A 25,482-nucleotide genomic window follows, 5' to 3' on the forward strand; every position below is an offset into this window, starting at 1 on the left:
AAGTGCCTGCTGTTGAGCTGACCCTGTAAAAGATTTTAGGTGTGGGCCTGCTTGTGAGCTGACCCTCTAAAAGGTTCTAGGTGAGGACCTGCAGGTGAGATAACCCTTTAAAACATTCTATGCGAGGGCCTTCAGGCGATCTGACCCTGTAAAAGATTGTAGGTGAAGGCCTGCTGGTGAGCTGACCCTGTAAAAAATGATATGCGGGGGCCTGCTAGTGAGCTGATATTGTAAAAAATTATATGTGAGGGCCTGCAGGTGAGCTGACCCTGTAAAAAATTATATGCGAGGGCCTGCTGGTGAGCTGATCCTGGAAAAGATTTTAGGTGAGGACCTACAGTTGAGCTGACCCTCTAAAACATTATATGTGAGGGCCTTCAGGTGAGCTGACCCTGTAAAAGATTTAAGATGCGGGCCTGCTGGTGAGCTGAGCCTATAAAATATTTTAGGCATGGGCCTGCAGGTGAGCTGATCCTGTAAAAGATTTTAGGTGCGGGCCTGCTGGTGAGCTGTACATGTAAAAGATTTGAGGTGCGGGCCTGCTGGTGAGCTTACCCTATAAAAAATTATATGCAAGGGCCTGCTGGTGAGCTGACCCTGTAAAACATTATATGTGAGGGCCTACTAATGAGCTAACCCTCTAAAAAATTATATGCGAAGGCCTGCTGGTTAGCTAACCCTGTAAAACATTATATGCGAAGGGCATATATGCGAGGGCATTATATGCGACTAATAAGCATGTGTTGATATGATGAAAGAGGAGGAAGAGGAGAAAAGAAAGATTCAACCATATATCCTTGTTTGTGGTGGAATGGGTGCATGGGAATACAGTGTATTTAGTACATTATAAACAACACATTTAAAGTGCCTTTATGTTCATTAGCTTTCCTCTGGTGGAGTCGAGAAGTCATGTCAATCCAGGCCTTGTTCATTTTTATAAGAGTCAATCGGTCAGCATTTTCAGTTGACAGGCAGATATGCTTATCTGCTATAATGCCACCAGCAGCACTAAATACCCGCTCAGACAAAACACTGGTGGCAGGGCAGGCCAGCATCTCAAGGCGTAGAGCGCCAGTTCGTGTCATGTGTCCAGCTTGGACACCCAGTAGTTGTAAGGCACTGAGGGATCATTGAGGATGCTGACATGGTCTGCTATGGACTCTTTCACCATCTTCCAAAACTTTTCCCTTCTTGTGACAGTAGGCCGCGCATCAGGGTGCGGGTGCTGGCGGGGTGTCATGAAACTGTCCCAGGCTTTGGAGAGTGTTGCCCTGCCTCTGTTGGAACTTCTGTGTGTTCCCCTTGTCTCCCCTCCTCTGTTGGCCAAGGAACTACGAACTCTACCGCCAGCGTTGTCAGGTTTTTTGGAGCATTTTTTTTAACAAGGATCTTCTGGTATTACACCGTTTTGCTCGTCCTCTCCACCAGAGGAATGAGAGATGCAAAGTTCTTTGTTGCGGGGGTCGAGAAGGGTGAACAACCAGTAATCCGTGTTGTCTAAAATGTGTATAACGCGTGGGTCGCGGGAAAGGCAGCCTAACATGAAGTCAGCCATGTGTGCTAGAGTACCAACAGGCAAGTATCATCAGGAGGATCACTGTCAATCTCCTCATCCTCTTCCTCCTCTTCTGACCACCAATGCTGAACAGATGAAATTAAACTTCCATGGGTACTACTCTCTGTAGCGGAAGCAACAGCCTCCTGCTCCTCCTCCTCTTCATCTTCCAATTTGCGCTGAGAAGACGAACTGAGGGTGGTCTGGCTATCACCCTGTGTAATGTCTTCCCCCATTTCCACCTCTTCCACATGCAAAGCGTCGTCCTTAATTCTGAGCAGCGAGAGTTTGAGTAGATACAGAAGTGGGATGGTTACGCTGATAATAGAGTTATCACCTCTCACCATCTGTGTTGATTCCTCAAAGTTTCTTAAAACCTCACAGAGGTCAGGCATCCATGCCCACGCCTCGCTTGTGAATAGCGGAAGCTGACTGGAAAGGCAACAACCATGTTACAGCTGGTATTCCACTACTGCCCTCTGCTGCTCACAAAGTCTGGCCATCATGTGGAACGTGGAGTTCCAGCGTGTGATCACGTCGCACAACAGCTGGTGAGTAGGGATGAGCGAACCCGAACTGTATAGTTTGGGTTCGTACCGAATTTTGGGGTGTCCGTGACACGGACCCGAACATTTTCGTAAAAGTCCGGGTTCGGTGTTCGGCGCTTTCTTGGCGCTTTTTGAAAGGCTGCAAAGCAGCCAATAAACAAGCGTCATACTACTTGCCCCAAGAGGCCATCACAGCCATGCCTACTATTGGCATGGCTGTGATTGGCCAGTGCAGCATGTGACCCAGCCTCTATATAAGCTTGGGTCACACAGCGCTGCACGTCACTCTGCTGTTACAAGTGTAGGGAGAGGTTGCAGCTGCGGCGTTAGGGCGAGATTAGGCAGTGATTAACTCCTCCAAAACACTTAAGACAGTGATCGATCTACAGCTGTTGATCATTGAAGTGCTGATATTCAATTGCTCACTGTTTTTAGGCTGCCTAGAGCTTTTTTCAGTCACTTTTTTCTGGGGTAATCGGTGGCCATTTTGTGGCTTGTGGTGCGCCAGCACAAGCTGCCACCAAGTCCATTTAACCATCAATAGTGTGGTTATTTATTGCTATATCCTACATCAGGGGCAAGCTGTCACCAAGTCCATTTAACCATCAATAGTGTGGTTATTTTTTGGCTACATCCTACATCAGGGGCAAGCTGCCACCAAGTCCATTTAACCATCAATAGTGTGGTTATTTTTTTGCTATATCTTACATCAGGGGCAAGCTGCCACCAAGTCCATTTAACCATCAATAGTGTGGTTATTTTTTGCTATATCCTACATCAGGGGCAAGCTGCCACGAAGTCCATTTAACCATCAATAGTGTGGTTATTTTTTGGCTATATCCTACATCAGGGGCAAGCTGCCACCAAGTCCATTTAACCATCAATAGTGTGGTTATTTTTTTGATATATCCTACATCAGGGGCAAGCTGCCACCAAGTCCATTTAACCATCAATAGTGTGGTTATTTTTTGGCTATATCCTACATCAGGGGCAAGCTGCCACCAAGTCCATTTAACCATCAATAGTGTGATTATTTAAATCTATCCATAAAAGGGTATATTAGATTCAAGGTGCTGAAAGGGTCATTCTCAATAACTTCACACACACGCTACTGTGCATATACAAGTCTAATTCTGTCCGTAAACGTATACCTGTCACCCAGCGCCTAAATAATAGGCCTCAAATTTATATTCAGCTAAATCTGTGGCTATTGCTGTAGCTGGTCAAGTTATTTTGTGTCCATCAAAGTACAGTTTTTGTTCTGGGTTGAAATACAATTCCCAACCTAGCAATTTCCTAAATTAGTGTTTTCTGCTGTATCAGGCCTACTTTAAATCTATCCCTAAAAGGGTATATTAGATTCAAGGTGCTGAAAGGGTCATTCTCAATAACTTCACACACACGCTACTGTGCATATCCAAGTCTAATTCTGTCCGTAGACATATACCTGTCACCCAGCGCATAAATAATAGGTCTCAAATTTATATTCAGCTAAATCTGTCATTACTGCTGTGCCTGTATTAGTGTAATACGGTACCTAAATAGATAGCCAGATAGTGTTAGGTGTCTGTAAAAAAAGGCCTGAATTTGAATTCAATACATTGGGCCAAATAATATTTTTCTTATTGTGGTAAACGGGAACAATGAGGAAAACATCTAGTAAGGGACGCGGACATGGTCGTGGTGGTGTTAGTGGACCCTCTGGTGCTGGGAGAGGACGTGGCCGTTCTGCCACAGCCACACGTCCTAGTGAACCAACTACCTCAGGTCCCAGTAGCCAGCAGAATTTACAGCAATATTTCGTGGGGCCCAATGCCGTTCTAAGGATGGTAAGGCCTGAGCAGGTACAGGCATTAGTCAATTGGGTGGCCGACAGTGGATCCAGCACGTTCACATTATCTCCCACCCAGTCTTCTGCAGAAAGCGCACAGATGGCGCATGAAAACCAATCCCATCAGTCTGTCACATCACCCCCATGCATATCAGGGAAACTGTCTGAGCCTCAAGTTATGCAGCAGTCTCTTATGCTGTTTGAAGACTCTGCTGGCAGGGTTTGCCCCCATCCACCTAGCCCTTCCCCAGCGGTGGAAGACATAGAATGCACTAACGCACAACCACTTATGTTTCCTGATGATGAGGACATGGGAATACCACCTCAGCACGTCTCTGATGATGACGAAACACAGGTGCCAACTGCTGCGTCTTTCTGCAGTGTGCAGACTGAACAGGAGGTCAGGGATGAAGACAATGCAGGGGACGATGAGGTCCTAGACCCCACATGGAATGAAGGTCGTGCTACTGACTTTCACAGTTCGGAGGAAGAGGCAATGGTGAGACCGAGCCAACAGCGTAGCAAAATTCAAAGAGGGAGCAGTGGGCAAAAGCAGAACACTCGCCGCCAAGAGACTCCGCCTGCTACTGACCGCTGCCATCTGGGACCGAGCACCCCAAAGGCAGCTTCAAGGAGTTCCCTGGCATGGCACTTCTTCAAACAATGTGCTGACGACAAGAACCGAGTGGTTTGCACGCTGTGCCATCAGAGCCTGAAGTGAGGCATTAACGTTCTGAACCTTAGCACAACCTGCATGACCAGGCACCTGCATGCAAAGCATGAACTGCAGTGGAGTAAACACCTTAAAAACAAGGAAGTCACTCAGGCTCCCCCTGCTAACTCTTCTGCTGCTACCGCCTCGGCCTCTTCTGCTGCTGCCGCCTCGGCCTCTTCCTCCGCCTCTGGAGGAACGTTGGCACCTGCCGCCCAGCAAACATGGGATGTACCACCAACACCACCACCTGCGTCACCAAGCATCTCAACCATGTCACACGGCAGCGTTCAGCTCTCCATCTCACAAACATTTGAGAGAAAGCGTAAATTCCCACCTAGCCACCCTCGATCCCTGGCCCTGAATGCCAGCATTTCTAAACTACTGGCCTATGAAATGCTGTCATTTAGGCTGGTGGACACAGACAGCTTCAAACAGCTCATGTCGTTTGCTGTCCCACAGTATGTTGTTCCCAGCCGGCACTACTTCTCCAAGAGAGCCGTGCCTTCCCTGCACAACCAAGTGTCCGATAAAATCAAGTGTGCACTGCGCAACGCCATCTGTGGCAAGGTCCATCTAACCACAGATACGTGGACCAGTAAGCACGGCCAGGGACACTATATCTCCCTAACTGCACACTGGGTAAATGTAGTGGCGGCTGGGCCCCAGGCGGAGAGCTGTTTGGCGCACGTCCTTCTGCCGCCAAGGATCGCAGGGCAACATTCTTTGCCTCCTGTCTCCTCCTCCTCCTACTCAGCTTCCTCCTCCTCTTCTTCCACCTGCTCATCCAGTCAGCCACACACCTTCACCACCAACTTCAGCACAGCCTGGAGTAAACGTCAGCAGGCCATTCTGAAACTCATATGTTTGGGGGACAGGCCCCACACCGCACAGGAGTTGTGGGGGGGGGGTATAGAACAACAGACCGACGAGTGGTTGCTGCCGGTGAGCCTCAAGCCCGGCCTGGTGGTGTGCGATAATGGGCGAAATCTCGTTGCAGCTCTGGGACTAGCCGGTTTGACGCACATCCCTTGCCTGGCGCATGTGCTGAATTTGGTGGTGCAGAAGTTCATTCACAACTACCCCGACATGTCAGAGCTGCTGCATAAAGTGCGGGCCGTCTGTTCGCGCTTCCGGCGTTCACATCCTGCCGCTGCTCGCCTGTCTGCGCTACAGCATAACTTCGGCCTTCCCGCTCACCACCTCATATGCAACGTGCCCACTAGGTGGAACTCCAACTTGCACATGCTGGACAGACTGTGCGAGCAGCAGCAGGCCATAGTGGAGTTTCAGCTGCAGCACGCACGGGTCAGTCGCACTGCGGAACAGCGCCACTTCACCACCAATGACTGGGCCTCCATGCAAGACCTGTGTGCCCTGTTGCGCTGTTTTGAGTACTCCACCAACATGGCCAGTGGCGATGACGTCGTTATCAGCGTTACAATACCACTTCTATGTCTCCTTGAGAAAACACTTAGGGCGATGATGGAAGAGGAGGTGGCCCAGGAGGAGGAGGAGGAGGAAGAGAGGTCATTTTTAGCACTTTCAGGCCAGTCTCTTCGAAGTGACTCAGAGGGAGGTTTTTTGCAACAGCAGAGGCCAGGTACAAATGTGGCCAGACAGGGCCCACTACTGGAGGACAAGGAGGACGAGGATGAGGAGGAGGTGGAGGAGGATGAGGCTAAAGCATGTTCACAGCGGGGTGGCACCCAACGCAGCTCGGGCCCATCACTGGTGCGTGGCTGGGGGGAAACGCAGGACGATGACGATACGCCTCCCACCGAGGACAGCTTGTCCTTACCTCTGGGTAAGCCTGGCACACATGAGCGACTACATGCTGCAGTGCCTGCGCAACGACAGCAGAGTTGCCCACATTTTAACGTGTGCGGACTACTGGGTTGCCACCCTGCTGGATCCATGGTACACAGACAATGTGCCCACCTTACTTCCTGCACTGGAGCGTGATAGGAAGATGCGCGAGTACAAGCGCACGTTGGTAGATGCGCTACTGAAAGCATTCCCAAATGTCACAGGGGAACAAGTGGAAGCCCAAGGCGAAGGCAGAGGAGGCGCAAGAGGTCGCCAACGCAGCTGTGTCACGGCCAGCTCCTCTGAGGGCAGGGTTAGCATGGCAGAGATGTGGAAAAGTTTTGTCACCACTCCACAGCTAACTGCACCACCACCTGATACGGAACGTGTTAGCAGGAGGCAACATTTCACTAACATGGTGGAACAGTACCTGTGCACACCCCTCCACGTACTGACTGATGGTTCGGCCCCATTCAACTTCTGGGTCTCCAAATTGTCCACGTGGCCAGAGCTAGCCTTTTATGCCTTGGAGGTGCTGGCCTGCCCGGCGGCCAGCGTTTAGTCTGAACGTGTATTCAGCACGGCAGGGGGCGTCATTACAGACAAACGCAGCCGCCTGTCTACAGCCAATGTGGACAAGCTGACGTTCATAAAAATGAACCAGGCATGGATCCCACAGGACCTGTCCATCCCTTGTGCAGATTAGACATTAACTACCTCCCCTTAACCATATATTATTGTACTCCAGGGCACTTCCTCATTCAATCCTATTTTTATTTTCATTTTACCATTATATTGTGGGGCAACTCAAAGTTGAATGAACCTCTCCTCTGTCTGGTTGCCGGGGCCTAAAAATATCTGACAGTGGCCTGTTCCAGTGGTGGGTGACATGAAGCCTGATTCTCTGCTATGACATGAAGACTGATTCTCTGCTGAGTCGCTGACATGAATCCTGAATCTCTGTTATGGGACCGCTCTCCTCTGTCTGGGTGCCGGGGCCTAAATTATATGACAATGGACTGTTCCAATGTTGGGTGAAATGAAGCATGATTCTCTGCTATGACATGAAGACTGATTCTCTGCTGACATGAAGCCTGAATCTCTGTTATGGGACCTCTCTCCTCTGCCGGGGCCTAAATATCTGACAATGGACTGTTCCAGTGGTGGGTGACGTGAGGCATGATTCTCTGCTATGACATGAAGACTGATTCTCTGCTGACATGAAGCCAGATTCTATGTTATGGGACCTCTCTCTGTCTGGGTGCCGGGGCCTAAATTATATGACAATGGACTGTTCAAATGTTGGGTGACATGAAGCATGATTCTCTGCTATGACATGAAGACTTATTCTCTGCTGACATGAAGCCTGAATCTCTGTTATGGGACCTCTCTCTTCTGCCTGGGTGCCGGGGCCTAAATATCTGACAATGGACTGTTCCAGTGGTGGGTGACGTGAAGCCTGATTCTCTGCTATGACATGAAGACTGATTCTCTGCTGACATGAAGCCTGATTCTCTGCTATGGGACCTCTCTCCAATTGATATTGGTTAATTTTTATTTATATTATTTTTATTTTTATTCATTTCCCTATCCACATTTGTTTGCAGGGGATTTAACTACATTTTGCTGCCTTTTGCAGCCCTCTAGCCCTTTCCTGGGCTGTTTTACAGCCTTTTTAGTGCCGAAAAGTTCGGGTCCTCATTGACTTCAATGGGGTTCGGGACGAAGTTCGGGTCGGGTTCGGATCCCGAACCCGAACATTTCCGGGAAGTTCGGCCGAACTTCTCGAACTTGAACATCCAGGTGTTCGCTCAACTCTACTGGTGAGCTGTCAAAATCAAGCGCTGCTGCAGTGTTGACAGACCTGCTGAAGCTGTCGATGACTTGCGGAAATGTGCACACACGCGGTGCACCTTCACCAGTAGCTCAGGCAAATTGGGGTAGGTTTTGAGAAACTGCTGAACCACTAAGTTTAAGACGTGGGCTAGGCATGAGATGTGTCTGAGCTTGCCGAGCTCCAAAGTGGCCACCAAGTTATGGCCATTATCAGACACAACCATGCCTGATTCCAGGTTGAGTGGCGAGAGCCACAGCTTAGTCTGGTCTTTTATCCCCTGCCACAGCTCTGCGACGGTGTGCTGTTTGTCCCCTAAGCATATCATCTTCAACATGGCCTGTTGCAGCTTCCCCACTGCAGCGCTACACTGCTTCCAGCTACCAACTGATGACTGACTGGTGCTGCACACGGATAATTCGGAGGTGGAAGTAGAGGAGGAGGCGAAGTGGGGGTTGGAGCCACTAACGTAGGTGCTGGCGGAAACCCTGATCGAGGTAGGGCCCGCAATCCTTGGCGTCGGTAGCACCTGTACCATCCCAGGGTACGACTCACTCCACAACATTCACCCAGTGTGCCTTCAGGGAAATGTAGCGTCCTTGCACTTGTCCATGTGTCTGATGTTAAGTGGACCTTCCCAGTAACTGCGTTGGTCAGGGCACGTGTAATGTTACGAGACACATGTTGGTGTAAGGCGGTCACAGCACACCTTGAAAAATAGTGGCAGCTTGGGACTGCGTAAAGCAGGACGGCCGCTGACATCAGGCTGTGGAAGGCCTCCGTGTCCACAAGCCTAAATGGCAACATTTCCATGGCCAGTAATTTGGAAAGCTGCGCATTAAGTGACATGGCCTGTGGGTGGGTGACTGGGTATTTTCGCTTGCGTTCAAAGGCTTGGGGTAAGGACATTTGGATGCTGCGCTGGGACACAGAAGTGGATGTGGTCGCTGATGGTGCTTGCGAAGGTCCAGGTGCAGAGTGGGAGGCATCTGGGCCTGCACCTTCGACAGGAGATTGGCCAGCATGCAACATAGGGGAAAAGAGGCAGTGGTGTGACCCGCAGACACAGATTGTGGACCCAGGCATTCATACCACTTATTACGGTGCTTGTATGCCATGTGGCAGATCATGCTGGTGGTGGTGAGGTTGCTAGAGTTAACGCCCTGGCTCATTTTCGTATGGCACAGGTTGCAAACTACTATTCTTTTGTCGTCCGCACTTTCCTCAAAAAAGCGCCATAATGCGGAACATCTACCCCTTGGCAAGGGAGATTTCCGCAAGGGGGTGCTCCGTGGAACAGTTGCGGGCCTGTTTGGCGTGGCCCGCCTTCTCCCTTTTGCCACCCCACTGCCTCTTCCAGCCTGTTGCGGTGCTGCATATCCCCCCCCGTACTGCTGTCCTCGCTCGGCTTTCCACCTTCCCAGGTTGGGTCATCGTCCACCACTTCCTCTTCCACTTCCTCACTCTGATCATCCTCCTGATTTGTTGACCTAACCATAACCTCAGTGAATGACAACTGTGTCTCATCCTCTTCATGAACCTCTTGAGACATTAATTGCGGTTGACTCATTGGCAACTGTGTCTCATCATCATCCACCTCATTAAACACTAATTGCCGTTCCCCACCGTCATGTTCTTGTGACTGTGGATGCTCAAGAGGTTGGGAATCAGGGCACAATATCTCATGTCCCTCTTCAAGCGTGCTTGGCGAGAGGGCCAAATGAAGTAATGGCGATAAAAAGAGGTCCTCGGACTATCTGAGTGTGGGATCACTTGTTTGGCCAGACTGGTGGGAGGAAGGAGGATCAGGGTGAGGATTGTGTGAACCAGACTCCTGGCTACTGAGACTGGACTTGGTGGAAGACAGGGTGGTGCTTAACCGACTGGAAGCATTATCTGCTGAAATCCAACCGACCACCTGCTCGCACTAGGCTGACTACGCTAGAGTTGTACTGAACCGCCCTGCAAACTGGGACATGAAGCTAGGTATTGTGGATGATTGTTTTTCTTGTGCTCAGGCAGCAGACACAGTTTCTCCTTGCCCAGAGCCACGGTCTCTGCTTGCACCATCACAGCCACTTCCCTGTTGCTTATTGCTCACCTTCTACATTTTAAATGTGATATATGCTTGAAAGTATGTCACACGTACAGTAGCACAGAATTTTAAAGTATATGCGCAAAAAAATTTACAGAGGTATTTGTGATTAGGAAACGTTATACAGGACAGGTACTACAGTTAATATCACTGTTTGCTGTGTCTACGGAAAAAAGTACACTGGATGTCACTGATATTTTTGTGATGAGCACACTTTAAACAGGAGATGTGGCGCGGATAACTTAACTGTCCACAGCGGACACCGTCTACGGAAAAAGTGCACTGGATGTCACTGATATTTTAGGGATGTGCACACTTTAAACAGGAGATGTGGCGCAAATAATTTAACTGTCCGCAGCGGCCTATTACACGGTATCTAGCGCAGGATGCACTAAAAATATATATTGCTGCTGTCACACACAATATTCTTTAAAAGGACTTTTGGGTCTCTGAAAAGTTTTTTGTTTAAAAATCTTCCTATTACACTCCCTACACTGTCTGTCCCTTCCTATGCACAGCTCTCCCTAACACTGAGCAATTTAGCGCAGGTTGCGCTACAAATATATATGTATTGCTGCTGTCACACACAATAGTCCTTACAAGGACTTTTGGGTCTCTGAAACGTTTTTGTCCCAAAAAATATTCAATTACACTCCCTACACTGTCTGTCCGTTCCTATGCTCAGCCCTTCCTGACTACGAATGAGCCGAATATGCGTCATCGGGTGGAATATAGCACCCGATGACGCGTTCCGGCCAGCTAATCACTGTAATGCCAGTTGCCAACATGGCTACTGGCATTACAGTGAGGGCAGCACATACCTGCATGTTTATTGGCTGCGTAGACTCATGGGCCGAGTACGGCCATGTGCCGAGCATCGAGATGCTCGAGCCGAACAGGTGTTCAACCGAACATGCTCGGTCTTTACTAGTCAAGATGAATCAGGCGTGGGTCAGCTAGGATTTCCAGCCAACAATTCCTGATGCACACTAGATAATCCATGGTGCCACATCAACACTTTGATACAAGAGACCGTTTTCTTCTGACTAGCTGCCTCAGCTACTACTTTGCTGCAACCCACCTGATGCCACACATCTGATGTGAAGAGCTCCTTATTTCAACCACTTTCATCAGCGGGAACTGGTATTGCCACCCACCGCCCCACTCTGTTACTGCATCACTTTCAGGTCTCCTGATGCAGCTGCTGCTGCCATCTCCAAACTATGTCACCTTGCCACTCTGTAGTCACCTCCTGCTGCTACCATATTCACAGTATGTCACCTTGCCACTCTATGGTATCCTCCTTATGTTGCTGCTGCTGACATCTTCACACTGTTAACTTGCCACTCTGTGGTCTCCTCATGCTGCTGCTGTCATCTACACACTATGTCACCTTGCCACTCTCTGGTCTCCTCATGCCGCTGCTACTGCCATCTACAAAGTATGTCACCTTGCCACTCTGTGGTCTCCTCCTGCTGCTGCTATCTCCACAATATGTCACTTTGCCACACTGTGATCTCCTCATGCTGCTGCTGCCATCTCCACACTATGTTGTCACCTTGCCAGTCTGTGGGATCCTGCTGCTGCTGCTGCCATCTCAACACTATGTCACCTTGCCACTCTATGGTATCCTCCTGATGCTGCTACTGCCATCTCCACACTATGTCACCTTGCAACTCTGTGGGATCCTGCTGCTGTTGCCATCACCACACTATGTCACCTTGCCACAACGTGGAATCCTGCTGCTGCTGCCATCTGCACACTATGCCACCTTGCCACTCTGTGGTCTCCTCATGCTGCTGCTATATACACACACTATGTCACGTTGCCACTCGCTGGCCTCATCTCTAATGTTAAGCTGTAAGATTCAAGGCTTTTACAAAGCTAAAGAAACCTGTTGTTAGAGCCATATAATAAACATTGGGGGAGATCTATCAAAACTGGTGCAAAGTAAAACTGGCTAAGGCTACTTTCACACTAGCGTTCTGCTGTCCGCTCGTGAGCTCCGTTTGAAGGGGCTCACGAGCGGAGCAGAACGCTTCCGTCCAGCCCTGATGCAGTCTGAATGGATGCGGATCCGCTCAGACTGCATCAGTCTGGCGGCGTTCAGCCTCCGCTCCGCTCGCCTCCGCACGGCCAGGCGGACAGCTGAACGCTGCTTGCAGCGTTCGGGTGTCCGCCTGGCCGTGCGGAGGCGAGCGGATCCGTCCACACTTACAATGTAAGTCAATGGGGACGGATCCGCTTGAAGATGACACAATGTGGCTCAATCTTCAAGCGGATCCGTTCCCCATTGACTTTCAATGTAAAGTCTGAACGGATCCGCTCAGGCTACTTTCACACTTAGAAAATTTTCTAAGTTTTAATGCAGACGGATCCGTTCTGAACGGATGCGAACGTCTGCATTATCGGAGCGGATCCGTCTGATGAAACATCAGACGGATCCGCTCCGAACGCTAGTGTGAAAGTAGCCTTAATTGGCCTAAATCAACCCACTTTTCATTATTCAGTGTTCCTTTAGAAAATAAAAGGATCAATCTGATTGATTGGTATTGGTAACTAAGCCAGTTTCTCTTCTATCTTTTAGCAATTACTTCTGCTACACTAGAATAAAAAGTAAATGAAACGTTTCATTATTTAAAGCTGGGAAGTACTTACAGGAACAGTAAAATATTAATTAAAACTAAATTATATCTATCAATTTGCAAACACAAATAAAGAAACTAAAGTTTTGTTCTGTGTCCCATCATTCCTCTTAGAATTTGATAAATAAATGGCCAAATGGGAATTGCCAGGTAGGAGCGTGTCAATGCAAATATTTACACTGTCCAATAAATGCTGTCAGTAGAGATGAGCCAATTTTATGAAAATTCGATTCGCCGGTTCGCCTAAATGTTCGGGAAAAATGTGGTTTTATATGAATAAATTTGCTGCGAATTAAGTTAAAAATGGCTATTTCCTGGCTGCTGAGAGCCTTTATAGTGGTGTAGAACACTGTGCCTTGTAATAACACTGCACACTTCACTTATTTGAGCAGTTACGGGGCCATAACTCAAGTATTAACTCAGCCTTACAGGTCGATGTTAGTGTAAAGAGTGGAGAGGGTGTCAGCAGTAAGTTTGTGTTGACATCACTGATTAACTTCCCCTTCCTCTGATTCGTCAGAACAAAAACACAAAAAAAAATGATCCCGTCTGTGGAGCATACGCCTTCACTTGATCAGCATTTGCTCAATAATCCATCAGTATTGCTAATGCCCAAAAAAAAAAAAAACAGTAGTGGATCTAAAACAGAGGTGACATGTGAATAGAATATTTGCATGTCTTCTGTGTTTTGTTCCCACTCCTGCTTTTGGCTACCAAATCATAAGCAAATACTGTTGGGACCATACAGGCCTTACAGCTGCTACACAGACATGATCTGTTGTGCGTCTCATTTTTCCTTCCTTTTAACAGATCAGAAGAAAGGTCAAATAAATGATGATGTCAGCCAGGCCGAAAGCCAAAATAGTGGACCAGTCATGAAGTAGGGAGGGTGGGAACAGCATGAGCAGTCCACAGAGTGAACCTATGAGATAGTGGTGAGGTGTAAGCAGCAGGAGGAGACCACAGAGTGGCAAGGTGACATAGTGTGGAGATGGCAGCAGCATGCTGACACCACAGAGTGGCAAGGTGACATAGTGTGGAGATGGCAGCAGCATGAGGACACCAAAGAGTGGCAAGTGTGGAGATGGCAGCAGCAAGGTGACATAGTGTGGAGATGGCAGCAGCATGAGGACACCAAAGAGTGGCAAGTGTGGAGATGGCAGCAGCATGAGGACACCAAAGAGTGGCAAGGTGACATAGCGTGGAGAGGGCAGCAGCAGGAGGAGACCACAGAGTGGCAAGATGACAATGTAGAGATGGCAGCTGCATGAGGACACCAAAGAGTTGCAAGGTGACATAGTGTGGATATGGCAGCAGCATGAGGAGACAACAGAGTGGCAAGGTGACACAATGTGGAGATGGCAGCAGCAGCATCAGGAGGACACCACAGAGTGGCATGGTGACAGTCTGGAGATGGCAGCAGCAGCTACATCAGGAGACCACAAAGTGACCCGGTAACAGAGTGAGGCGGTGGGTGGCAATACCAGTACCTGCTGACGAAGGTGGGTGAAATAAGGAGCACTTGGCATCAGATGTGTGGCATCAGGCGGGTTTCAGGATCAAAGTAGTAGCTGAGGCAGGTAATAAGAAGAAACTGGTCTCTTGTATCAAAGTGTTGGTGTGGCACCATGGATGATCTAGTCTGATGCATCATGAATTAGAGGTTGGAAATCATGGCTGATCCATGCCTGATTCATCTTGACAAAGGTCAGTCTCTCCACATTTTAGGTAGACAGGCGAGTTCTCTTTGGGATAACTATGGCCCCCGCAGCACTAACCACCCGCTCTGAGGGCACACTACTGGCCAGGCAGGACAGCTTTTCCAGGGCAAAATTTGCTAGTTGCGGCCACAAATCCAGTTTAGCTACCCAGTAGTCCAGCGGATCTTCAATGTGGGGTGGCAGGGTACTGTCCAAGTATGCCACCACCTGCTGGTTCAGGTTCTGCTCCAGGTCTTCCTGCTGCTGGTGAGTAGTTTCTTCACTATGCGGGTGAAGAAAGCTACTCATCAGCGACTGTAGACTCAGGATGCTGCTGTAGGAGCTGGTACTGCTCCTGCCACCCCACCCCTTCCTAGCAGCCATGCCAGTAGAACGTGAGCACAGAGGGCCCCGCCCCTGTCAGACCTGCGAGAGGATGGACGATGGGACCGATAGGCAGTGGCCAACTGACTAAATAGGATGTCTCTGTAGTAGTTCAGTTTGTCCTCCCTCTCGGTGGGTGTAGAAAAGGCCCCCATTCTGGATGGTAGCGAGGGTCCGTAGGAGAGCCAGAAGTCATCCCTCTGCCGAATGGTGACAATTCGGATGTCACTACGCAAGCGAGCATGCATTGTGCCATTTGTGCAGGTGACTCGGAGGGACTCCCTGCCTCCATCTCCACTGCATACTTCCACGGTGTGTCCTTGTCCTCTGTCTCATCCTCCTCATCGCCCTGTAGCTCCTCTGGCTGCTCCTGCTCCTCCTGTCATGTCACCCGAGTTGAAAAACCACCCATTTGGCTACACATTGCCTGTGCTACAATGTCCTCCTCCCGCTCCTCCTCCTCTTCCAGTTCAGCCCCCACAGGGCTCATGTGGCCGTGAGATCGAGGCACTACGTCTCCTGTCCCCTGACCAGTCATTGTTACCACCATCTGTTCCAGGACATGAAGCAGTGGAATGACGTTGTTCATCCCGTAGTCCTGCCGACTGACAAATAACGTGGCATCTTCAAAAGGCCTGAGCAAACGGCAGGTGTCACGCATGAGCTGCCACTGGCTGATATCCAGTGGAGTGCTCCTATCCGCTTGAATCATAAATTAATCTTTGATGGCCTTTCTCTGTTTGTATAGTCAGTCCAACATATGGAGGGTGGAATTCTAACAGGTGGTAACGTCGCATATCAGCCTATGTTGAGGGATGCCACTCTGCCGCTGCAACTCAAGGAGGGTGTGCTTTGCGTTATACGAGTGGCTAAAGAGCATGCAAAGTTTCCTGCCCATTTTTAGGATGTCTTGCAGATTGATGCAAGACTTCAGGAACCGCTTGACAACCAGATTGAACACGTGTGCCATGCAGGACGCATGGCTCAGCTGTCCTTGATGCAGAACCGACATTATGTTTTTCCATTTGTTGGTCAGCATGGTTCCGATTTTGAATTTTCACGGAAAAAGCCAGGATTCGATTTCTTGATTCATCACACGGAGCAGTTCCTCCCCTGTGTGACTCCGTTCGCTTAAGCAACCCAGGTGCAGAACAGCGTGACACCGCCGAGCCCTGCACATGTGGTATGCTGGAGGGTCACTGTGACTTGTCCCTGCAGTGGAGGCTGAGGACATGGTGGAGGATGAGGAGACAGAGGCGGACATTGTCGTAGGACCAACAACTTGACAACGTGGAGGCAGAAGCGGCTTGACCTGTCCAAGTTGCTGGTGTGGCTGTGCAGTGACCACATTCACCCAGTGGGCCGAAAAGGACATGTATTGTCCCTGACCATAGTTATAGCTCCACACGTCGGTGCTGCCGTGCTCTTTGGCAGACACTGACAGGCTCAAGGACTGGCCCAACTTCTGTTCTAAATGTGTGTGCAGGGCTGGTACTGCCTTTTTGGCAAAGAAATTACGACTTGGGACTCTCCACCTTGGATTGGCACAAGCCATCAGTTCTCTGAAAGGTGCAGAGTCCACCACTTGAAAAGGGAGGGATTGCAGCATCAGCAACTTACAAAGAAGCACATTCAGCTTTTGTGCTGTTGGATGAGTGCACGCATACTATTACCTCTTGGCAATCACTTCGGTGATTAATTGCTGACGGAATGACTGACGAGAAGTAGGAGCAGGAGTATCTGGACCAGCAGAAGATGGGATTGACAGACAGCTCCCTTCGGCTGAGGTGGTTGGGCCTTGACTGGTTTAAACTGGGTGCGTGCCACTCGGCTATATAGCGGTAGCTGAGGCAGACTGGATCACCACATCGGAGCCACTGTTTTCTCAGGCCACTTTATGGTGATGTTGCATATGTTGATTCAGGGCCGTGGAGCCAACATTGGCACCCTACCCACGCTTCACCTTCTGCCCACATATTCTACATATGGCCATGTTGACCTCCTCCGGCAGCTTCACAAAAAACTGCCACACCTCCGAGTACCTGATCTTCCCCCCAACACTACTCACTGGCTGACTGCTACAGCCGCTGCTTCCGTGAACCCATGCACCATTCTTTTCCGTGAGTTTGTCTCCCGACCTCCCACTGCTGTCACCCTACTGACTACAGGCCACACTAACGACTTGCTGGCTCATTAAATCTACATACTGCCCCCCCATGCCTGCAGGTAGCGGCATCGACACCTTTTATAAAAGGATACTTCGTGATGTGAAGGCATTGGTTTACCCTCGGACTCCCTTTAATGTTAGTCCAGGGGAATTCAAGGCCATACGGTGGCTACGGAACCACTCTGATATTGTAGTAAAACCTGCAGACAAGGGGGGAACATTGTGTTGATGTCCCTTGAATATTATAGATCAGAAGCTTTGAGGCAGTTGGAAGATAGAGGGACGTATAAAAAACTACCAAGTGATCCCACCTCCATCTTACAATTACAATTAAAAGAGTTGTTACAGAAATACAGAAATATTGGTTTCCTTGCTGGCACTAGTATTGATAAATTGGTACCAGCATATCCCAAAAAGCCTTCATGGTATTTTTTGCCAAAGGTACATAAGTCACCCACCCGACCCCCCCGGCCACCCTATTGTGGCGGGGATCGGGTCGGTGACTGAACCTTTGTCGAAGTACCTTGATTGGCTGTTGAGACCTGCCCTGAAAAAATCAGTTACTTATCTAAAGGACACCAAGGATTTTCTTCTGGCACTGGAGGATTTCCAGTGGCAGAGTGATTGGAACCTGGTGTCATTAGACGTAGAAAGTTTATATACCCGCATTCCCCAGCATGCGTGGATATGCTAAAATCTACAGACAAGGACAAAGTTTATGTCCATTTTGTTGAAGAAGCACTACTTTTTGTATTGGGTAACAACACTTTCAGGTTTGGACAACAGTGGTATCGGCAGGTACACGGCACGGTGATGGGGACGCCAGTGTTGTGTACCTTTGCCAATATATACCTCAATAACTTTGAGAGCAAATATGTATTTAATACAAAAAATCCCTTTCTGATCAATATACAGATGTTTTTGCGCTACGTGGATGATGTCTTCATGGTGTGGAGGGGAACTCGTGCTTCATGTGAGGAATTTGTTTCCTATTTAAATCGCGAGAATGACATGAACATGCGTTTCCCCTTAAATTTTGGAGGGGAGACGTTGGATTTTCTTGATGTTCGTGTCATTATACGCGATGGGGAAATTGTAACAGAGGGTTATCGGAAACCCACTGCCTCCAATTCCCTTCTACACCATGGGAGCTTTTATCCACGCAGCGTGAAAGAGGCCATACCCTATGGACAATTTACACGGTTAATGCGCATTAATAGCAGAAGGGATGGTTATGTAAGACAGGCAACTGAACTCAAGAATCGCTTATTGAAGAGGGAATATCCTTTGAAAATGCTGGATAAAGTGTTTATTAGGGCAGATAAAAACACACAGTATGAATTATTACATCAAAATAAGAAAATGGAGGAAGATAACTGCTTTGTGTTTGTATTTAAATATAGCCCTATGGGATCTATTAAAGAATGAGAGCAGTCTAGATAAATTCACGAACAAAAAGCCTCTCATTGCTTTCCGAAAAACACATACCCTGAAGGATCATTTAGTTTGTAGCCGCATGAAATGTGAACATAATCCAGATCAGTGGCGTGAGAAAACCTATAGGTAACCATCGATGCGGTAATTGCTCCTTCTGTGGATATATCCTCCGGGACAATGTTATTACTTTAGGAGGTGTATCACACAGAATGAGACAATTCTGCACGTGCAGAACCACATACATTGTCTATGTAGTTAAATGTGAGTGCGGAGCATTCTATATAGGCAAGACAATTTGGCCCATGTTAGGGCTCTTTCACACCTGCGTTCTTGTCTTCCGGCATAGAGTTCCGTCGTCGGGGCTCTATGCCGGAAGAATCCTGATCAGTTTTATCCTAATGCATTCTGAATGGAGAGAAATCCGTTCAGGATGCATCAGGATGTCTTCAGTTCCGGAACGGAACGTTTTTTGGCCGGAGAAAATACCGCAGCATGCTGCGCTTTTTGCTCCGGCCAAAAATCCGGAACACTTGCCGCAAGGCCGGATCCGGAATTAATGCCCATTGAAAGGCATTGATCCGGATCCGGCCTTAAGCTAAACGTCGTTTCGGCGCATTGCCGGAGCCGACATTTAGCTTTTTCAGAGTGGTTACCATGGCTGCCAAGACGCTAAAGTCCTGGTAGCCATGGTAAAGTGTAGCAGGGAGCAGGGGAGCAGCATACTTACCGTCTGTGCGGCTCCCGGGGCGCTTCAGAGTGACGTCAGGGCGCCCCAAGCGCATGGATCATGTGATCACATGGATCACGTCATCCATGCGCATGGGGCGCTCTGACGTCATTCTGGAGCGCCCCGGGAGCTGCACGGACTGTAAGTATACTGCTCCCCCGCTCCCCACTACTACTACGGCAACCAGGACTTTAATAGCGTCCTGGGTGCCATAGTAACACTGAACGCATTTGGAAGACGGTTCCGTCTTCAAATGCTTTCAGTACACTTGCATTTTTCCGGATCCGGCGTGTAATTCCGGCAAGTGGAGTACACGCCGGATCCGGACAACGCAAGTGTGAAAGAGGCCTTAGAGAGATTCTGGGAACACCTCAATTCCATCAGAACAAGAAAAGGCTGCCCCGTCTTATAGATCATGTATGGCAGAAACATGGGGGAGATAAAAAATGCTTGGGTTTTGCTGGGATTAAGGTGATTCCAGTAATGACACAAGGAGGTGATAGACATCGCCTCCTATTACAAAAAGAAGCGCGATGGATAATTCGTACGGATGCCATTGGTCCTTTAGGCCTTAATGATCGCAATAACCTTAGTGTATTTGTCTGAGATGTAATTTGATTGCTATGTTTGATTATTATGTAACAAGCATGCAGGTGATGTCTTTTGCGGATTGAGAGCTATGCCCCTTTAGGGTTAATCTCACACTCCTCCTTAAATAGGCTGGCGCACCTGCCTGCATCATACAGGTAGCCGGAAGAAGCACATTCGTGCGAAACGGCCGTTGCTGCCCTTCGCCGCTCAGGCCGTTGTTTATTGTGAAGGCTTGTCCGCCTCAGCCCTACTATGTCTGCATGTTCTATTGCTATCGCAATAAAGAAAGAAATGAAGACACCCTGCAGCTGGTGAGTGCCGCTGATTTTCTTATTTCTCTTCTGGAGGATCGTATTCTATTGAAAACACACTTAAGCAGGCACCACCGTAAGCTTGCGTATTATATAACCGGTGTACACAGAGGACTTTTTAAGTGTTTATCAGCAATTTTTTTTGGGTGTAGTGCCGCCTGAATTTTTCTTCTGTTTTGGTGAATTATATGCCCCTATATGCTTTGACTAGAAATAACTGCAACAGTGCAGTGTGTATATATTTTTCTTGTTGTACTGTAATACACCCCTATAAGCTTTCAACAGAAATAACAGCAGAAGTGAAATGCATATATATTTTTCTTGTCGTACTGAATAAGATACTAAGCTATAAGCCACTAAAGGCTTTCCAACATAACACTTGGAATGACAGAGCTGTCTAATGACTATTTGCATCCCCAAATAATCGTTCCCTGCACTTGTAAATCACTTTCCTATCAATGTCCCTAGCGCCTTCTGACATCTCTCCCTGCACTAAAATGCTGTAAAATTATTACTCCATATCCTTTCAATACACTTATAAATCCTTTTTTCAGTTTTTTTAAACATAGAGGTTTTTCCAATAGCTGTCCCTAGCGCCTTCACACGTTGTCCCTGCACTCTGAATGCTGGAAAATGGTAGAATCTAAAATGGCTGCCCTATTTATAGGCTGTGACATCACAGGGCTGGCTGGCTGCTGATTGGCTGCATGCAGGCATGTCAATCTGGGTGATCCCACCTTCCATGCCCCATGTCCTCAGTCTTCACATGTGTAGCCGCCATTTTAGGAAAATTGCGATTCGTTGCAAATTGAATTTTTCCTGAAATTCTAAACGAATTCCACTCAGTCAGCTACGATTCTCTCATCTCTAGCTGTCAGTGTCTGATCCTGCACCACTTTGTCAAAGGAAATTGGCAAAGGAAATTGTAACACCTAGGTGGCAGTTTATGCATAAGTTTCTAGGAGTAATAACATAAGAGTGGCACAATACAGGGTTATGAAAAAAGACGATCCAGAATTCTTAATTTAAAACAAACATATCAGAAATGGTGACAGGGACAGTAACATATAAAACTGCAATTCTGTAACACTGTGACAGGATGTTTTTTAGTGTAGACCTCTTATAGTGAAGAAAAAAAATTGAAGTGTATAGAAATGTAAAAATATCATGAAAGTCTGGTAAAAATGATATTAGTCATTACCAACACTTGCTAAATATGTATGCTCCCCAACTATTTTTTGTTTATAATAGACTTCTACACTGTCCTCCCATATGTGCACTTTAGTTCTTTAATTTACCTAAAGCTGGTCATACCCATTAAATAGCTGTAGGCCAAATGTTGTTCAAGCTGACAGCTATCTCTCCAGATCCATACATACATATGCATACTCGGTTTGGCTAAGCATGCATATGAAGTGAAAGTGGAGAAAGACACTGCCAGATTCACTCACAGCAGCTTATCTTCCTGCCCCTCAAAAAATAAAAATAAATATCAGATGATTGAATCATATGTGGTTGATCCTTAACTCCCCCAATATCATCTGTTGGAGGAGAAGCAAGAGGGCACCATACACATTAGATGGTTGACTAAACCAAAATCTAATATGTATGGCCAGCTTTTGGCTTAACAACTCACTTTCTTCACCAAGATTTGCTTCCTTTGCTTCCATTCATTTTCTTATGCCAACAATAACAAAGTAGACAAGAACAGAGAGTAGATTAAGAAATATGTTTAAATGGACACCTTTGTTTGTTTTTTTATTATTGCATTCTACTGATTTTGGGCTCCAAATAATTTTTTCATTTGGTTATTATTAACCCCCTTTTGACCAGCGCCATACATGTACATGTGGTCAGGTCTTTAACCACCTCAGCTCCCCTAGCTTTAACCCCCTTAATGACCAGACCACTTTTTAAAATTCTGCACTACACTACTTTCACGGTTTATTGCGCGGTCGTACAACTTACCACCCAAATGAATTTTACCTCCTGTTCTTCTCACTAATAGAGCTTTCATTTGGTGGTATTTCATTGCTGCTGACATTTTTACATTTTTTGTTATTAATCTAAATTGACCGATTTTTTTGCAAAAAAATGACATTTTTCACTTTCAGTTGTATTTTTTTTTTTAAAAACTACATTTCTACATACATTTTTCTCTAAATTTATTGTTCTACATGTCTTTGATAATAAAATGCAATAAGTGTACATTTATTGGTTTGCGCAAAAGTTATAGCGTTTACAATCTATGGTACAAAAATTTGAATTTCCGCATTTTGAAGCAGCTCTGACTTTATGAGCACCTGTCATGTTTCCTGAGGTTCTACAATACCCAGACAGTAAAAACACCCCACAAATGACCTCATTTCGGAAAGTAGACACCCTAAGTTATTCGATGATGGGAATAGTGAGTTCATAGAAGTTTTTATTTTTTGTCACAAGTTAGCGGAAAATGATTATTCTTTCTTTTTCTTACAAAGTCTCATATTCCACTAACTTGTGACAAAAAATAAAAACTTCCATGAACTCACTATGCCCACAACGAAATACCTTTGGGTGTCTTCTTTCCAAAATGGGGTCACTTGTGGGGTATTTATACTGCCCTGGCAGTTTAGGGGACCTAAAGCGTGAGAAGAAGTCTGTAATCCAAATGCCTAAAAAATGCCCTGTGAAATCCTAAAGGTGCTCTTTATAATTTGGGCCCCTTTGGGCACCTAGGCTGCAAAAAAGTGTCACACATGTGGTATTGCCGTACTCAGAAGAAGTAGGGCAATGTGTTTTGGGGTGTATTTTTACATATACCCATGCTGGGTGAGAGAATTATCTCTCTAAAATCAACTTTTCCCATTTTTTAATACAAAGTTGTCATTTTAGAGAGATATTTCTCTCACCCAGCATGGGTATACGTAAAAATACACCCCAAAACACATTGCCCAACTTCTCCTGAGTACGGCGATACCACATGTGTGACACTTTTTTGCAGCCTAGGTGCGCAAAGGCGCACAAATTCTAGTGTGTACCTTTTAGGAGGGCATTTTTAGGCATTTGGATTCCAGTCTTCTTCTCACGCTTTAGGTCCCCTAAAATGCCAGGGCAGTATAAATACCCCACAAGTGACCCCATTTTGGAAAGAAGACACCCCAAGATATTCCGTGAGGGGCATGGCGAGTTCCTAGAATCTTTTATTTTTTGGCACAAGTTAGCGGAAAATTATGATTTTTTTTTTTTTTTCTTACAAAGTCTCATATTCCACTAACTTGTGCCAAAAAATAAAACTTTACATGAACTCACCATACCCCTCACGGTATACCTTGGGGTGTCTTCTTACCAAATTGGGGTCACTTGTGGGGTACTTATACTGCCCTGGCATTTTAGAGGCCCTAAAGCGTGAGAAGAAGTCTGGAATCCAAATGCGTAAAAAATGCCCTGTGAAATCGTAAAGGTACTCTTTGGAATTTGGGCCCCTTTGCGCACCTATGCTGCAAAAAAGTGTCACACATGTGGTATCGCCGTACTAAGGAGAAGTAGGGCAATGTGTTTTGGGGTGTATTTTTACATATACCCATGCTGAGTGAGAGAAATATCTCTGTAAAAGTCAACTTTTCCCATTTTCTTATACATAGTTGTCATTTTAGAGAGATATTTCTCTCACCCGGCATGGGTATATGTAAAAAGACACCCCAAAACACATTGCCCAACTTCTCCTGAGTACGGCGATACCACATGTGTGACACTTTTTTGCAGCCTAGGTGCGCAAAGGCGCCCAAATTCTAATGAGTACCTTTTAGGAGGGCATTTTTAGGCATTTGGATTCCAGACTTCTCACGCTTTAGGTCCCCTAAAATGCCAGGGCAGTATAAATACCCCACAAGTGACCCCATTTTAGAAAGAAGACACCCCAAGGTATTCCGTGAGGGGCATGGCGAGTTTATAGAAGTTTTTTTTTTTTTTGGCACAAGTTAGCAGAAATTTTTTTATTTTTTTTTTTTATCACAAAGTCTCCCTTTCCGCTAACTTGTGACAAAAATTTCAATCTTTCATGGACTCAAAATGCCCCTCAGCGAATACCTTGGGGTGTCTAATTTCCGAAATGGGTCATTTGTGGGGTGTGTTTACTAAATTGTGAGCAACCCTGTAAGTATTCGTTGGACTTTCGGCCCCTTTACGCACCTAGGCTGCAAAAAAGTGTCACACATGTGGTATCGCCGTACTCAGGAGAAGTAGGGCAATGTGTTTTGGGGTGTATTTTTACATATACCCATGCTGGGTGAGAGGAATATCTCTGTAAATTGAACACTTTGTATAAATTTTTTTAAAAAGTTGTCATTTACAGAGATATTTCTCTCACCCAGCATGGTTATATGTAAAAATACACCCCAAAACACATTGCCCTACTTCTCCTGAGTACGGCGATACCACATGTGTGACACTTTTTTGCAGCCTAGGTGCGCAAAGGGGCCCAAATTCCAATGAGAATCTTTACGATTTCACAGGGCATTTTTTACTCATTTGGATTCCAAACTACTTCTCACGCTTTAGGTCCCCTAAAGTGCCAGGGCAGTATAAATACCCCACAAGTGACCCCATTTTGGAAAGAAGACACCCCAAGGTATTCCGTGAGGGGCATGGCGAGTTCCTAGAATATTTCTTTTTTATGCACAAGTTAGCGGAAAATGATTTTTTCTAATTAAATTTTTTATTTTATTTTTCTCTTACAAAGTCTCATATTCCACTAACTTGTGCCAAAAAATAAAACTTTACATGAACTCACCATACCCCTCACGGTATACCTTGGGGTGTCTTCTTACCAAATTGGGGTCACTTGTGGGGTACTTATACTGCCCTGGCATTTTAGAGGCCCTAAAGCGTGAGAAGAAGTCTGGAATCCAAATGCGTAAAAAATGCCCTGTGAAATCGTAAAGGTACTCTTTGGAATTTGGGCCCCTTTGCGCACCTATGCTGCAAAAAAGTGTCACACATGTGGTATCGCCGTACTCAGGAGAAGTAGGGCAATGTGTTTTGGGGTGTATTTTTACATATACCCATGCTGAGTGAGAGAAATATCTCTGTAAAAGTCAACTTTTCCCATTTTCTTATACATAGTTGTCATTTTAGAGAGATATTTCTCTCACCCAG

This window comes from Bufo bufo, chromosome 5 (assembly GCF_905171765.1).
Source record: "Bufo bufo chromosome 5, aBufBuf1.1, whole genome shotgun sequence".
NCBI lineage: Eukaryota > Metazoa > Chordata > Amphibia > Anura > Bufonidae > Bufo > Bufo bufo.